Genomic DNA, 17,662 nt, shown 5'->3' with positions numbered 1-17,662 from the left:
TTTCTTTTGCACATGGTGAAAGAATCTAGAATTAGATTCTGATAAATGTTGCACAACTCTGTGAATATATTAAAACTGTACACTTAAAATGGATGAACTGTGTGGTTTATAAATTATCTCAAGATTTTATTTTAAGATTGCTAAGTGCTAATGAGAAACATAAAATGAGGAAAAGGTTTGGCAGTAACAGGAAGGTGGGAGGGGGAACAGTTACAGATAGGATGGGGAGCCCTCACTGAGGTGACATTTTTAAGACTTGAAAAGACAAGAGAGTGGGCCAGGCTACCATCTGCAGGAGGAATATTTCAGGCAGAGGGAAGAGCAAGTGCAAGACCTCGAGGCAAGCCATGTGTCTGGTGTGTTTGGGGACCAGCCTGTCTGCTGATGGCCAGGGCTGTCTTCCCACTCTGGTGGCTGTTTGGCCTGAGGCATCCTAGCACTGGAGCCTACAGGTGGTTGGGCAGGGCTGGGCCTTTGGGATGTGGGGAGGGAATGATGGCCTCTAGGAGGGCTCACACAAATGAGTACTTGCCAGAGCTGCTGCTGCCCATGTCTCTGTCCCAGCAATGAGACAAGCCAGCCCTGCCTCTGCAGGAGTCCCTCCAATACTAACAGGTAGGGCTGGCACTGTCTCTTATGAGGTCACTGCTTTTTTCTCCCTGGGTCCTCATGTGCACAGGACCTTATAGGAGCCCTTCAAGAATGAAATTTTTGTTTCCCCCACTCCAGTGGAATCCTTGCCATCAAATCCCCTATATTTCAAAGCCAGATTACCTGGGGGCTTCTTCTCTTGTAGTCAGAACCCCAGACTGGGAAGCTCGACATGGGATTCAGGACTTTCACTCCTGTGAGAAAACTTCGGTGGTATAATTATTTTCAAGTTTGTGGACCACTCACCCAGTAGGTAAGGGATTTTATTGTGATTGTGTCCTTCCTCCCATCTTGCAATGCTTCTTCTTTGTCTTCGGACTTAGGGTATCCTTTTTCAGTAGGTTCCTATGGTTTATTTTGTCAGTCAGCATTTAGTTGTGACTTTGAAATTTTTGTAAGAAAGGGTGAGCTTATGTCCTTCTACTCCACTGTCTTGCCACCAAATCTTCATTAGAATATTTCTTATCTCCCCATTACAAACAGGCATGTACATAAAGAATCTTGCTTGACATTCAAAGCCCTCTGCTATCTGATCCCACCCTAAATACCCCCTGGATATAAGAAAAACCTATATTGCAATGAAAAGTCATACAGTTCCCAACTGTGGGGCAATAAGCATCACCCAGGAGATAATCACATTCCTTGTGGACTTTGTCTTATTTCTTTAAAATTTTCAGAATTTTTGAATATGTGAACACGTGTCTGTATGTAATTTAATTATGGTAATAAAACTAGTTAGAGGAAAAGTAGTGTTCTGATGATTTCATGTCGCTAAAATAGAAGGCGATGCGTAGGGCTTGCGGTTGAAACGGTCAGAACATATGGATTCAAGATCAAAGTCAATGTTCTCTGATTTTGAGTTTAGTCATTATCCATAGCAAAGCTTTTGAAATTTTCTTTTCTTTTTTCTTCAGATTGTGGAGTAATAATAATATAGGATATAAAAGATTAGAAAATGTGGTGTAAATGAGGGTTGTTTCTTTTATTTTTAAAGTACTATCAAAGGAAATGAAGAGAGACATACTTCTTATGAAGTTGAAGCAACTAGAAAATGACCAGTTTATACGTAATTTTGTTGGTGGCAAGGATATTTCATTTTCTTTTTATGTTTTACTTTTATGATCAGAAATACCAATCATGTAATCTCCAGCTGCTTTTTACCACAGAGAATTTACCTATTATAATAAAAAGCAGCAAACACATTTGTTTCTTTTCAAACACCATTAAATTATCCAATGTTTCCATGAATTTTTCTAAAAAGTAAAATGTGAAAGTTGCTCAGTCCTTATCAACTCTTTGAGACTCCATGGACTATATACAGTCTGTGTAATTCTCCAGGCCAGAATACTGGAGTGGGTAGCCTTTCCCTTCGCCATGGGATCTTCCCTACCCAGGGATTGAACTGAGGTCTCCTGCACTGCAGGCAGATTCTTTACCAGTTGAGCCATGAGGGAAGCCCAAAATATACCAAAGTTTAGCCAAAAAAATTATCAGTTACTACCCTATTAAAAGTACTTATATTTTAAAATACATTTCTGTAAAATGCATTTACACAAGGATTTTAGAATATTCTATGGCACTGTATCATGCCAAACAAAACTGTATGTGATTGTTGCTACTTTAATTTATTTAAGTAAATCCCTGAATATTTAATACCATTAAATATCATTTACTACTGATTAAAAGAGATGCTTATGATCTTGAGGAGATAAGATCCTTGGAAAATGGTGATAAACTGTGGAATTGTTAGTACTGAGAAATGTGATTGAATTCATTTTTTTCATTTAAATGCCATTCTTCCCTTTTTTCCAAACATGTATTCACTTAAAGCAGTTAGTTATTAATTCCAGGTCCTATGCAAACTTCAATGTGCTCATATCATTTAATTATCTCAACATTCATAATGTGTAGATATTATTTTTATTCCCAGCTTGTGACTAAAGATTTTTTTTTCTTTTTAATATAAATTTATTTATTTTAATTGGAGGCTAATTACTTTACAATATCGTATTGGTTTTGCCATACATCAACATGAATCCACCACGGGTATACACGTGTTCCCCATCCTGAACCCCCCTCCCACCTCCCTCCCCGTACCATCCCTCTGGGTCATCCCAGTGCACCAGCCCCAAGCATCCTGTATCATGCATCCAACCTGGACTGGCGATTCATTTCTTATATGATATTACACATGTTTCAGTGCCATTCTCCCAAATCATCCCCCACCTCCCTCTCCCACAGAGTCCAGGTTCTTTACCACCAGTGCCCCCTGGGAAGCCCCATACAGTTTGCTGAGTTTTGACAAATTTATACCCTCTTGTAACCCACACCTCCATCAAGATATAGAACAATTCTTCCCCCTCAAAAAATTTCTTGTGCCCTATGTCTTCTCCCAGTTGGTATCCCTCCGTACCCCTTCACCATAGTTCTTTATTTTTGGCATAAATAGTCTCTACCTGTTCTAAAGATTTTGAAAAACAAATATAAGAAATCATTTTCCCTTAGTCTCATAATTCAAACAAAGAGAGAGAGAACATTCTTTAGCTTACTTTGCTTTCTAATTTAAGCCTCAATGTTCTTCAGTCATCCATCCATTTCCTACATTCACCATGAAGCATTTCTTGATCATACCATGCCAGTACTTTAAAAATACATGCTTAGGAAATGGATGCCATTACCCAATTCCTAAAATTTTTCACATATGGAGGTCTTATAGGCTGAGCATAAAATAAGCACTTAGTGTATTTGAACACAACAGTATTCTGAAACAGTGTGATGTTTCATAATCAATAAAAAGTCTAGTTATTTAAACTCAACATTATTTAAAATTCAAAACTTGAATCTAGATGCATGATCTGACCCAATTTAGATTTTATGTGGATAAACTAACAGATAAACCAAGAGTCTATTCAGGTCTATCATTAAGTGAAAACCCAAATGAAATTGACTACCTCTGTTCTTATATTGAATAGAATCCTTCATAACTGACTTTTCTTACAAATCAATATTCTCCATATCCTCTGAATCAGGTACTGATCAATAGCTAGCTACCCTTTACGTGTCTAAAATACTAATGCAATTTGTTCACCAAGAGTCAACTGAATAAACACCAATTGTCCTAATTCTCAGACTATTTCTCTTACCATCTTTCACTGCTAATAACATCACTACATATATCCTGACTGTAAAGACTCAGTCCTTTAATTAATGTAAAATACATAGCTGTATTTAATTAAAACATACAAACAAAAATTATATAAATCATAGGTGTACGATTTTGAATGTTTATCATGTATTACAATACATATTTTTAAATGATCAATTTTATCTGTTTTTGTTGATAATACTGAAATAATTTTTAATGCATTCAAAAGAGCTTTCAAGTTTCAGAAATGAATAATATGAAGACAATATTTGGCATTGCCCTTTATGCAAATTATATCATATTTAACTGAATTTTTCTAATTAGAACCAATCCAAGTCCAAAAAAATAATGCTATAAATTTTTATTAGAATATCAAACATAAAATGCATATTGAAACATAATAAATGTATATCAAAATATAATAGATGTTTTCAAGAAGTAGCATAGTAGAATGTTGAATGGAAAAGAACTCAGAGTTTATCCCTACAATGCCACTGCTTTGCTGGACAAATTAGTAGAGGAGCCTCAGTAAACTTATCTGTTACAGATATTATATAGGCAAAATTATTTCAGTACTCACTCTCTATTTTTTTCCAAAAATCTACCCACCTTAAAAAAAAGTGAGAGTGCTAAGATTTTTCCATATTACTGATAATGAATTTTACCAATCTATAAAAGAGTGCAATGACTTTCTCTTTATTTCATAATGTTTATGATCAGAATTTTGCTGACGAATAACCTCAATATCTCTCAGTATATGTACGTGTACTGAAATAACTTCAGGACAAATAGTTTTTAAAAAGCAGATTATCAAGACAAATGTTACAGATGTTTTATTGCACTAAGATTTATTTGCAGGGTGAATGTTCTACTCATCTTTAATAATGTGATGGTAATTAAGCTTGGACTGTATCTGTTTAGTTGGATATTTTTCTATTCATTTGTTTATCATATTTGTCACATCTGAACTCTTAGTTTAAGACCATATTTAACAGAATTCTAACTACTGCACTTAGTAGTAATGATAGTGTTAATTGCTCAGGCATGTCCAGCTCTTTGGGACACCATGGACTGTAGATTGCCAGGCTCCTCTGACCATGGGATTCTCCAGGCAAGAATACTGGAGTGAGTAGCCATTTTCGTCTCCAGGGGAGCTTCTCGACACAAGAATTAAACTCGGTCTCCTACACTGGAGGCAGATTCTTTACTGTCTGAGCCACCAGGGAAGCCCTTATTCTAATAGGTACCTTAGTGTCTCAGTAGAAGCTGAAGTATATAATGTTAATTTGTTTGTCTCCATATAGTTCAGCTTTTCTATAATTAGGTAAACCAAGTTTCTATAGAATCTATATATATTTTCACATTTGTGTAACTTTCTCTTGCATTCACTAAACTTAATCAGCAAATAAGAAAACAATTCAGTTAATAATTTCAGCAATTTTGTCTTGTATACTTATTTTAATTTAATAAAAGTCACATCAATCTTTAAATATAAATCATTAATAAAATCCTAACAATAAACATTGCAAAGTAAGTGGCGTTGCAAGTGGAATGGCAAAACTGCCTTCTTTTAAAAGTTGACAAGGAACATCAACTTTGTAATACTGAAAAATCTTCTTATTCTCAACTTTCTATCGGAGTATGTAAAAAAAATTAAAATTAGAGGTTACTATTAAACAATATCGGGCTTTTATCACCTATTTCCTTTCTGTTTTAAAAGGTAAATCAATTATTTGTATGAGATAAAACTTCATTTGAATTGATATCTCACAAAATTGAAGAAAATGGTTTAATCATTTTAGTGATAAAACTAACATCTCTTTAATGAAAATCATAGTATTTATATACTAGAAAAAATTTTCAAATTTAGTTCAGCAGTACACTTTTGTAAAGTTTTAAATAACCATGGTATTATTTTATTTTAAATAAAAGATTCCTAGAATTACAGCTACATGGGAATCTATGAAAAGGGGTTCTGCTGCTGCTGCTGCTGCGTCACTTCACTTGTGTCCGACTCTGTGTGACCCCAGAGACGGCAGCCCACCAGGCTTCCCCGTCCCTGGGATTCTCCAGGCAATAACACTGGAGTGGGTTGCCATTTCCTTCTCCAATGCATGAAAGTGAAAAGTGAAAGTGAAGTCACTCAGTCGTGTCTGACTCTTGGCGACCCTATGGACTGCAGCCTACCAAGCTCCTCCGTCCATGGGATTTTCCAGGCAAGAGTACTGGAGTGGGGTGCCATAGCCTTCTCCGAAGAGGTTCTGAGACTGAGAAATAAAAACATTTCAAATTGTGTTTTGTTTTGTTTTTTTCAGAGTCGTCAAAGGCTTACCAGAGCATTAGAGCTCAATAAATGATTACAGCTTTGTAAGTATTCAGAGTTTATGAGACCACTGTGGACCTCACTGTTCTCAAGACTTTTGTTTTCCTACATCCTGAAACTGGTCATAGGATGCTTCCTGGTGCACAGTGAACTACCAGGTCAGTGTCCTTTCAAGTTTTGAAGAAAACAAACAAACAACGCTAAGACAATATTAGTCACTGATACATTCTTAGGGACTATGATTGTTATGAGTGGAATAAAGATGTTAAAAAATAATAATCCAAAGGATGGCAATCTTGAATCTTAAAACTCCTGATAACAATAGATTCTATATTTTTTAAAATGTTTTCCACTTACATTTTTATTTGCTCAATTAAATAAATAAAGCATTTGAGTACAATAAAAGCAATTTTTGTTTTGCTTTTCTTCATATATATTAAATTGTATAGGACATCCATTTTATTTTCACTGAAATGAGCTAATTTTCAACATCGTTTAATAAAACCTCACTTTCCTTTGTAGAATTCAAGTATCCAGAATATTTTTGTTTTCCAAATCTAACTGAAGATGTAAATAGTCTTAATGATATCAGTAGTAAGACCTATCACTGAAAATATCTATGGCTCACTGAAATTTATTCAAAAGCTTAACAGCATGTCCTACTAGCAACAGTGATTAAACAATGACATTATATTTTAACTTTTCTTAACATTTTCCCCTTTACACTCATAAAAGCAGATAGCACTGTTACATAGTGTTATATCAAATGTGTGTATTTTTATTGATTTATTTATTTTTAATTTTCACAAATAATCTATTTTTGAAAATTCAGTTCAGTTCAGATCAGTTGCTCATTCATGTATGACACTTAGGGACCCCATGGACACAACAGGCCTCCCTGTCCATCACCAAACCCTGGAGCTTGCTTAAACTCATATCCATCAAGTGAGTGATGCCATCCAACCATCCCATCCTCTATCATCCCCTTCTCCCGCCTCCAATCTTTCCCAGCATCAGAGTCTTTTCAAATGAGTCAGTTCTTCGTATTAGATGGCTAAAGTATTGGAGCTTCAGCTTCAGAATCAGTCCTTCCAATGAATATTTGGGACTGATTTTCTTTAGGATGGACTGGTTGGATCACCTGGCAGTCCCAGGGACTCTCAAGAGTCTTCTCCAATACCAAGCTGCAAAAGCATCAGTTCTTCAGTGCTCAGCTTTCTTTATGGTCCAACTCTCACATCCATACAAGACTATTGAAAAAACCATAGCTTTGATTAGATGGACCTTTGTCGGCAAAGTAATGTCTCTGTTTTTTAATATGCTGTCTAGCTTTTCTTCCAAGGAGCAAGTGTCTTTTAATTTCATGGCCGCAGTCACCATTTGCAATGATTCTAGAGCCCCCCCAAAATAAAGTCTGTCATTGTTTCCCCATCCATTTGCTGTGAAGTGATGGGACCAGATGCCATGATCCTAGTTTTTTTGAATGAGTTGTAAGCCACTCTCCTCTTTCACTCTCATCAAGAGGCTCTTCGGTTCCTCTTTGCTTTCTGCCATAAGGGTGGTGTCATTTGCGTATCTGAGGTTATTGAAGGGCTTCCCTGTGGCTCAGAGGTTAAAGCTTCTGCCACAAATGCGGGAGACCCAGGTTCAATCCCTGGGTCGGGAAGATCCCCTGGAGAAGGAAATGGTAACCCACTCCAGTATTCTTGCCTGGAGAATCCCATGGATGGAGAAGCCTGGTAGGCTACAGTCCATGGGGTTTCTCCTGGCAATTTTGATTCCAGCTTGTGCTTCATCTGGCCCATCATTTCACATGATATACTCTGCATATAAGTTAAATAAGCAGGGTGACAATATACAGACTTGACATACTCCTTTCGCTATTTGGAACCCGTCTGTTGTTCCATGTTCGCTTCTAACTGTTCCTTCTTGACCTGCATAAAGATGTCTCAGGAGGCAGGTAAGGTGGTCTGTTATTCCCATCTCTTTGAGAATTTTCTACTTTTTGTTGTAATCCATACAGTCAAAGGCATTGTCATAGTCAATAAAGCTGAAATAGATGTTTTTCTGGAACTCTCCTGCTTTATGATGATCCAGTGGATGTTTACAACTTCCTCTGCCTTTTGTAAATTCAGTTTTGACATCTGAAGTTCTTGATTCATGTACTGTTGAAGCCTGGCTTGGAGAATTTTGAGCATTACTTTGCTATCATGTGAAAGAAAGTGAAAGTGAAGTCGCTCAGTCGTGTCCGACTCTCTGTGACCCCATGGACTGTAGCCTACCATGCTCCTCTGTCCATGGCATTTTCCAGGCAAGAGTACTGGAATGGGTTGCCATTTCCTTGTCCAGAGGATCTTCACGATCCAGGGATCGAACCTGGGTCTCCCACATTGTAGGCAGATGCTTTACCGTTTCAGCCACCAGGGAAGTCTGCTAGCATGTGAGATGAGTGGAATTTAGTGGTGGTTTGAACATTCTTTGGCTTTGTCTTTCTTTGGGATTGGGATAAAAACTGACCTTTCCCAGGCCTGTGGCCACTGCTGAGTTTTCCAAATTTGCTGGCATATTGAGTGCGGCACTTTAACAGCAGCATCTTTCAGGACTTAAAATAGCTCGGCTGGAATTTCATCACCTCCACTTGTTTTGTTCCTAGTGGTGTTTCCTAAGGCCCACTTGACTTCACATTCCAGGATGTCTGGCTCTAAGTGAGTGTCACACCATCAGGGTTATCTGGGTCATTAAGATCTTTTTTGTATAGTTCTTCTGTGTATTTTTGCCACCTTTTCTTAATATTTTCTGCTTCTGTTAGGTCCATACTGTTTCTGTCCTTTATTGTGCCAATCTTTGCTTGAAATTTTCCCTTGATATCTCTAATTTTCTTGAAGAGATCTCTAGTCTTTCCCATTATATTATTTCCCTCTATTTCTTTGCACTGATAATTGAGGAGGGTTTTCTTATCTCTTCTTGCTGTTCTTTGGAACTCTGTATTCAGATGGGTATAACCTTCCTTTTCTCCTTTGGCCTTAGCTTCTCTTCTTTTCTCAAATATTTGTAAGGCCTCCTCAGACAACCATTTGGCCTTTTTGAATTTCTTTTTCTTGGGAATGGTCTTGATCACTGCCTCTTTTACAATGTCACCAACCTCCATCCATATTTCTTCAGGCCTTCTATCAGATTTAATCCCTTGAATCTATTTGTCATTTCCAGTTTATAATCATAAGGGATTTTATTTACATCATACCTGAATGGCCTGGTGGTTTAGACCATTCAGGTATGAAATTTTTCAAAGGGTAAGCCAAAAATCATCTGGAGGTTATGCAAATATTCTCATGAGGATAAATTTTAATGTCTTTTTGCTTGAAACATTTCTGAATGGAAGTAGTCACTGAGAAATGGACACACTAAGGAGTCTCAGAACCTTTTATCCCACAATTAAATCCATCGTCTAATCTAGAAAACAATAAGAACATTTTTAAAAGTTTCTTTTAGTAAAAACTATTCATATCATTTTTTTCTCTGCCTCAGTAAATGAATATTTACAATATATTGCAAAAAAATTACTTTGACATTATCACCTATAATAATTTATTATAAATTGTTACCTAGGCTAGTTTTTATAAGAAACATTTTAAATATTAAAACTTCAGAAAAAAATAATCTCATGATTTTTTTCAGTTTTATAAATATTTGGAAAACATATGAGTCTTTGGTATTAAAATAAACAAACACAAAACTCACTTTATTTTCCAATCTACTTTTCAAGATCCAAAGTGTATAGAACTGGATGCTATGAGGTCAAAGGAAAGGAAAAGAAAAAAAATGTGGTGGCCAAATATAATATATGACACAATTACATTCAGACTCATATGGTAATATAAAGCCATTTTTGAGAACTATTTTGGCCATGTAAACTTACTGCTCAATATAAATCTTAGAAAGCTGATATATTCTTTGAGGACTGCCAAAAAGCTACATTACTTTGCCAACAAAGGTCCAACTAGTCAAATCTATGGTTTTTCCAGTAGTCATGTATGGATGTCAGAGTTGGACCGTAAAGAAAGCTGAGCACTGAAGAACTGATGCTTTTGAACTGTGGTGTTGGAGAAGACTCTTGAGAGTCCCTTGGACTGCAAGGAGATCAAACCAGTAAATCCTAAAGGAAATCAGCCCTGAATATTCATTGGAATGACTGATGTTCAAGCTGAAATGCCAGTATTTTAACCACCTGATGGGAAGAACTCACTTACTGGAAAAGACTGATGCTGGGCAAGATTGAAGGCAGGAGGAGAAGGGGATGACAGAGTGTGAGATGGTTGGATGGCATCACTGACTTGATGGAGACAGTTTGAGTAAGCTCTGGGAGTTGGTGATGGACAGGGAAGCCTGGCATGCTGTAGTCCACGGGGCAGGCCCCAAAGAGTCAGACATGACTGAAAGGTTGAACTGAGTTGAACTGAAAAAGCTACATGCCAGGCACTATGATAGTCATTCTATAATTGTATCATGTTCACTATCTTTATTTTAATACACACAGAAGCTCTAAAAGATGAATGCTACAGTTGCACTATTGTATTGATGAGGATTCTATGATATGAAATATAAATTAATTATTCCAAGATAACACATTTAATAAATAGTAGAACCCTGGTCAGTCTATCTCCAAAATTTTTATTCATCATCAGCTTATATGACCTGCTAAAGTGACTCACATGAAGAAGATCCCTCATGGTCTATGCACATAATCATGTGCTTCAAAGTACTCGTAGTGCTTATCTCATGCAATGTTCCAAAAACATGCTTGAACAGCACCCACTGTCCACCTACAAATACACGCTTCCAAGGATAGAATTTAGGGGTCACAATTTAATCCATAGCAGATGCCAGTCAGGGAATTTCTAGCCCTGGGGAGAAGGATATTTAAAGGGCAACACAAATGACTTTTTGCAGCAGAGGGAGTGGCATCTCTTCAGTGCAGCATAAAATGGCAAAACATATGGAACTCTCTTAAGCCAAATCTGGGGAAACATATACTATTACCTTTTTGGGATTTTAGCTTACTCTTTAAACTATAAAATAAATCTCCATGAGGAGTTGGAAAAATTTCAATTTGATACTCACCCTTATCTAGACAATTGGGAAAATCTACAAGATGATGTCAGAACTAGGAATAGAGCCCTAGTATCCAAACTTTTGGAATCTCTCAGTCAAATCATGTAGCTAATTCTGGCAATGCTATTTAAGAAAAGTAACTTGAGTTCAAGAACATTTACATTTGACAAACTCAAACCAAGAGAACACGAAGCAACTAACAATGCCTTCAGATACTGGAAACTGCTCTGTGGAAGAAAAATGAGAGTCAACTTGTGTTGTCTAGAGGGTAGAATGAAGATCATTTGGTGGGAGTCACTAGGAACATATTTTTTAAAGTCTGTTTTAACAATTATATTATTCATTAAGTTAATGCTTTGCACTATAAGAATGGGAGCAACATGTATGCAGAGGAACAAACAAGTTGAACAGCAAATTAGAGAAAAAAATAAAGCACACAGGGAGAAATCAAACACTGATTAGATATTTGAACTATATGAACTTCAAAGTTTCTTCAAACTCTGAAAGCTAATATTCTGTAACAAAGAAGATTATTGTAGTTTAATTCAGTATGAATGAAAGACACTGATATACAGACTCATTTAGATACTTAAGAGAAAGTGAGATGATATTATTCAGTAATTTTTCAGCTCATAATTGAGAATGCAAAGCCACTCAACTAGTAGGCAAAGCTACTACTGTGCCCACATTCAAAATTATCTCTTGAATCCTAATGAAATATTAAAATAATATTATTTTAATTGTCCCTCCTTAAGCATGGAGAGTAAAACTTATAGCATACACATTTAGAGTTCAGATACTGAGTATTTTATTTTATTTATAACAACATAAGTATATTTATTTAGCAAAGATTTTAAAATAAGATACTGAGTATTTTAACATCTTTCAAGAATCCAATGTATCTGTTAATAGTCAACAAGTTCTAAATATATTTTGACTTATTAAACTTGCTTCTATAACTAAAACAAAGCAGTTTATTAAAAACAATTCAAGCTGCAATTTTATGACCAAGTTGCAGAATGAAAAAAGGCAATCTGATAAAGTACTACTCTTCTCCCCTAAGCCACTCAAACCTACATACCTGTAATAAGAGAAAGAGGAAGAGACCAGGAGCTACCAGGAGCTGAGGAGATGAGAGAGCCAGAGTTGGTTCTACCAGGACACCACCCAAGCCTATATCTCAGACTGCCCCTGAATAAAGTCTTTGAAGATATTAGTGCCCTTGAGTCATTGTCCTTGAGGAGCCGTTACCACTGAATCCATTCTGACTTGCAGTATCTGAGAACAAAGTCCTTCCTAACAAGTTATCCTTAAAGCCAAGGACAGGAAAAGGGAGAGATGGGCTAAGTTAATGTTACTTTCTTCTTTTTTCATGTCCCCAAATATATTATACCTTTATTTTTCCTTTTAGGTAACTGACAAAGAGTATCCCATCAAAATATGAGGTGTATTAGGGAATATTGAAATAGGTGAAGTTCAATTTACTCAAGTTCTTATTGAATCTGTTCTAAAATACAACTTAACTTTCTATGTTTTTCATTAAAGAACAAACACAAGTTCTGTGATAGCCATTACTAAGTCTATTCCATTAACATTTTAAAACATTATTTTTGTTGATATTTAAGTAAGAACCAGGAACAGACTGCTCCCCCAAATAGACTGTCTTATAAATGTCTATAACACTCAAAAGTAACATCAGCTCATACACTATCAGATATTCAATATTCTTACAAAGTTGCAAAACAATATATGCTGCTGCTGCTGCTAAGTCGCTTCAGTCATGTCCGACTCTGTGAGACCCCATAGACGGCAGCCCACCAGGCTCCCCTGTCCCTGGATTCTCCAGGCAAGAACACTGGAGTGGGTTGCCATTTCCTTCTCCAATGCATGAAAGTGAAAAGTGAAAGTGAAGTCGCTCAGTAGTGTCGGACCCTTAGCGACCTCATGGATTGAAGCCTACCAGGCTCCTCCGTCCATGGGATTTTCCAGGCAAGAGTACTGGAGTGGGTTGCCATTGCCTTCTCCGAAAACAATATACATTGATGCTTAAATTCCTATATGTGGATATTTGGAAACAATTATTAGAAATCCAACGTGTCATTTCTTTATGTAAATTACATTTTCCCACAGTATCAATATTTTTATGTTAATAAAATACATATGGTTGTCATTTCTAAATAATAAAAAATATTGTCTTGTAGGGGAAAAGCCCCTAATTTTCCCAATAAAAGAAGTATATACATTCATTTATACACAGGCAACTTCCAAATTTCATGCTGAATTATTGTCTTGAAACTAGCTTAACCACATGAGTATAAGCCAGGCTTTGTAGTTCCTCAACCTTTTTAAAAATTTTGACTAATTATACAAAATAAGGTTTCTCTTATGCCTGTTATTAGAAACTAAATAATTTTAGGATACATTTGTAATTCACAGAGGAAAATATGAAGAATAAAAAAGGTAAAAAAATTACTGAGTGGATGCCTGATTGATCAAAATATCCAAAATATGGATAATATATCCTAATATGAGAATATATGAATAGGCATATAGCTATATGAATATAAGTATGATGTAATCAAACTAATAAATTTTACATGAAGTGCATGGGAAATTGCTCTAACAGGGCAATGAACATTTAAGTAAATATTCAATAAATTAGAGTTGCTTAAAAGCAGAATAAGAAAATAACCATTGTTTTCCATGGGGATTTATTGGGAGAGAACTTCTGCTTGATGGGAAGTAGGAGACAGAACAAAACACAAAAGTAACAGATTTTGTACATTAGCAAGTTTAAATAGGCTGAATTATAAACAGTCTAAATGAAGATGTTCCTCAAAGCAATGCATTTTACAGTTCAAAATCTATTTCAAGATGCTTAATAAGATTTCATTTAATCTGTGCTCTTTTGAAACTGTTCACCAGGCAAAAAAGAAAACCTGTCACCTTTTGTTTGGCCAGCTTCAAATCTTATTTTCCCTACTGATAAAAAATAAAATGTATATGGCCTAGTTTATTTCATATGTTTATTTAAACTATTCTATTACTTTATTAGGACATGAAGGAACTGAAATATTTTATTTATAAAAAGGAACAAGGTCAAATGGATGAGTTATTCAGGGTTCACTACTGAGATCAAAAGTATATTTCAATCTACCAAGGATGAAATGTGTATTTCAATCTACCAAGAAATTATGATGTCATATTGTCCTACAAAATTCAGCACTAGTATATTTTAATTATTTTCAGTGACTCTATTATAGAAAAGCCCAACACATAGGTGAGTAAATTACAGAGCATATAATTTTACTGCAGTTTTAAAGCCTATGTTGTTATGAGAGACAGTAAATTCAAGATGACTTCTTGTTTCAGCACCTTAATTTATCATCATAATAATTTTTAAAATTATTATTATAGTCAAAATAATAATGGTATTGAAAACAATTTATAGAATACTTTCACATATGTTATTATCAATTGATCCTCACAACAACCTTTTGGGCAAGAAAGGAAAAGCATTACTTTTACCATTTTATAGATGACAAAACTAAAGCACAAGAATCTATTAAGTTGGTCACAGTCATTCACCTAAATAAGTAATATTTATTCACTATATCAGGCTTCCCTTATGGCTCAGCTGGTAAAGAATGCACCTGCAATGCAGGAGACCTGGGTGCAATCTCTGGGTTGGCAAGATCCCCTGGAGAAGGGAAAGGCTACCCACTCCAGTATTCTGGCCTAGAGAATTCCATAGACTGTATAGTCCATGGGGCTGCAAAGAGTCGGGCACTACTGACTTTCACTTACACTTTCATTCATAAGATCACATGGCCCTAGAGTCATGGTCTGGGACTTGCAATTGTTATAGTTAATTACACATTCAATTATAAGTAAAATCACAATATGACTAAATATACCAAGGAAATATTTACAAGTAATTGAAACACAAGCTGGAATCAAGATTGCCGGGAGAAATATCAATGACCTCAGATATGCAGATGACACCACCCTTATGGCAGAAAGTGAAGATGAACTCAAAAGCCTCTTGATGAAAGTGAAACTGGAGAGTGAAAAAGTTGGCTTAAAGCTCAACATTCAGAAAATGAAGATCATGGCATCCGGTCCCATCACTTCATGGGAAATAGATGGGGAAACAGTGGAAACAGTGTCAGACTTTATTTTTCTGAGCTCCAAAATTACTGCAGATGGTGACTGCAGCCATGAAATTAAAAAACGCTTACTCCTTGGAAGGAAAGTTATGACCAACCTAGACAGCATATTCAAAAGCAGAGACATTACTTTGCCAACAAAGGTCCGGCTAGTCAAGGCTATGGTTTTTCCTGGGGTCATGTATGGATGTGAAAGTTGGACTGTGAAGAAGGCTGAGCACTGAAGAATTGATGCTTTTGAGCTGTGGTGTTGGAGAAGACTCTTGAGAGTCCCTTGGACTGCAAGGAGATCCAACCAGTCCATTCTGAAGGAGATCAGCCCTGGGATTTCTTTGGAAGGAATGATGCTGAAGCTGAAACTCCAGTACTTTGGCCACCTCATGAGGAGAGTTAACTCATTGGAAAAGACTCTGATGCTGGGAGGGATTGGGGGCAGGAGGAGAAAGGGACAACAGAGGATGAGATGGCTGGATGGCATCACCGACTCGATGGATGTGAGTCTGAGTGAACTCTGGGGGTTGGTGATGGACAGGGAGGCCTGGCATGCTGCGATTCATGGGGTCGCAAAGAGTCAGACATGACTGAGCGACTGAACTGAAATGAACTGAACATCTATCTCAAGCAAGAGAAACATGGGTTAAATTTGTATCTTTTTCTTGAGTTGATGGTATTTTAGCTGATAAAAGTATATAGGACTGAGTCACTTTCTTCACTTGTCATGATTCATGTTCCTCTTCTAAAGATATCTACCGTGAACATATAGAGTATACTTCTTGAATTAATATTATTCCCTAGAATAATTCTGCTTCAAGATTATAAATGCTACTTCCACTCCAAGTAACATCAGGCCTATAAATTATTATTATTATTCAGTCTTATAGCCTAAGTGCAAATCTTTATCTGCTCATTATTTTTTTTTTTATTTCTGCTTTTTACACTGCTTCCTAATTCATTTATATCTGGTTTTTGTGCTGTCTTCTTTAGTTTTAAGTTCTCTTTGCACTGCTCTACTATTTAATGTTTCCTAAGTTTTATCAGTCCCTGTTACGTATTTTGGAGAAGGCAATGGCACCCCACTCCAGTACTCTTGCCTGGAAACTCCCATGGATAGAGGAGCCTGGTAGGCTGCAGTCCATGGCGTCCCTAAGAGTCGGATACGATTGAACGACTTCACTTTGACTTTTCACTTCCATGCATTGGAGAAGGATATGGCAACCCACTCCAGTGTTCTTGCCTGGAGAATCCCAGGGATGGGGGAGCCTGATGGGCTGCCGTCTATGGGGTTGCACAGAGTCGGACACAACTGAAGTGACTTAGAAGTTATGTATTTTATATTTTTTCATCTAATTTTTTCAACAATATTTCATCTTCATTCTCTATGTCATCCTGTCTTCCTGAATTCCCCTTGGCTGTGATTCAATATCTTTTCTCTTCCAAGTCACATGACTCAAAAAAGATTAGTGCATCTTTTCTCACTTGGTGTCAGTCATCAGCCCAATGTAATTTTGCTTTCTATTCTGGTATTTTATGTCACTAATGACTTCCCAATTACCAAATCAGATAGACAGTTTATGGACTTTGTCTTTCTGCCACTCAGCTAAATTTAAATAAATTTAGGTAGATGTATACAGTGATGTACTATGAAAGCATTAAAAAGAATAAACTAATTTTCTGTTTTGGTATGAAAAGGCAGTTTTACCTGTGGAAATAGAATCTCAGATGTACTTTTCAGCTATGTTGTAAACTACTACTTAAGCTAAAATGTTTAAAATGAACCATATACAATTTCTTTCCCTATAGACATTTTGTTATGGGACTATTGTCCAGTATTTATAAGATCATGACAATAATAAAGCAAAATCTACTCTTCCTGGAAATAACACGTTGGACTTCTTTCACAATTACTGCCCTAGATGGCCACTGAGCTCAACTTGACTTTAATGTGCTGTACTGTAATTAACTCAAGCAAAAATACTGAATGACAGTGAGTAGGAAGTGTTACACAGCCAAATCTCAAGGCTATAAATTATACAAGAAAGCTAAATCTTGCCTCGAGCAGCAGTCTTTGGTAGAAGGCATACTGTTCAACATCCAGAAATGAACAAATTGTTATTCTGTTAATTATGAGTGTTTAAAGTTCAAAACTTTTATTAGCTTATTTTTAAAGCAACTATGTGAAGACTAGTAGGTTGGATTATTCCTGGTTTTGGACATGTATCTAAGATACAGTTGAAAATAATAGTTTCCACCATGTCTTCTAGCTTT

The sequence above is a fragment of the Bos taurus genome, chromosome 29, assembly GCF_002263795.3.
Source record: "Bos taurus isolate L1 Dominette 01449 registration number 42190680 breed Hereford chromosome 29, ARS-UCD2.0, whole genome shotgun sequence".
Classification (NCBI taxonomy): Eukaryota; Metazoa; Chordata; class Mammalia; order Artiodactyla; family Bovidae; genus Bos; species Bos taurus.
Note: the sequence above shows the minus strand (reverse complement) of the source record.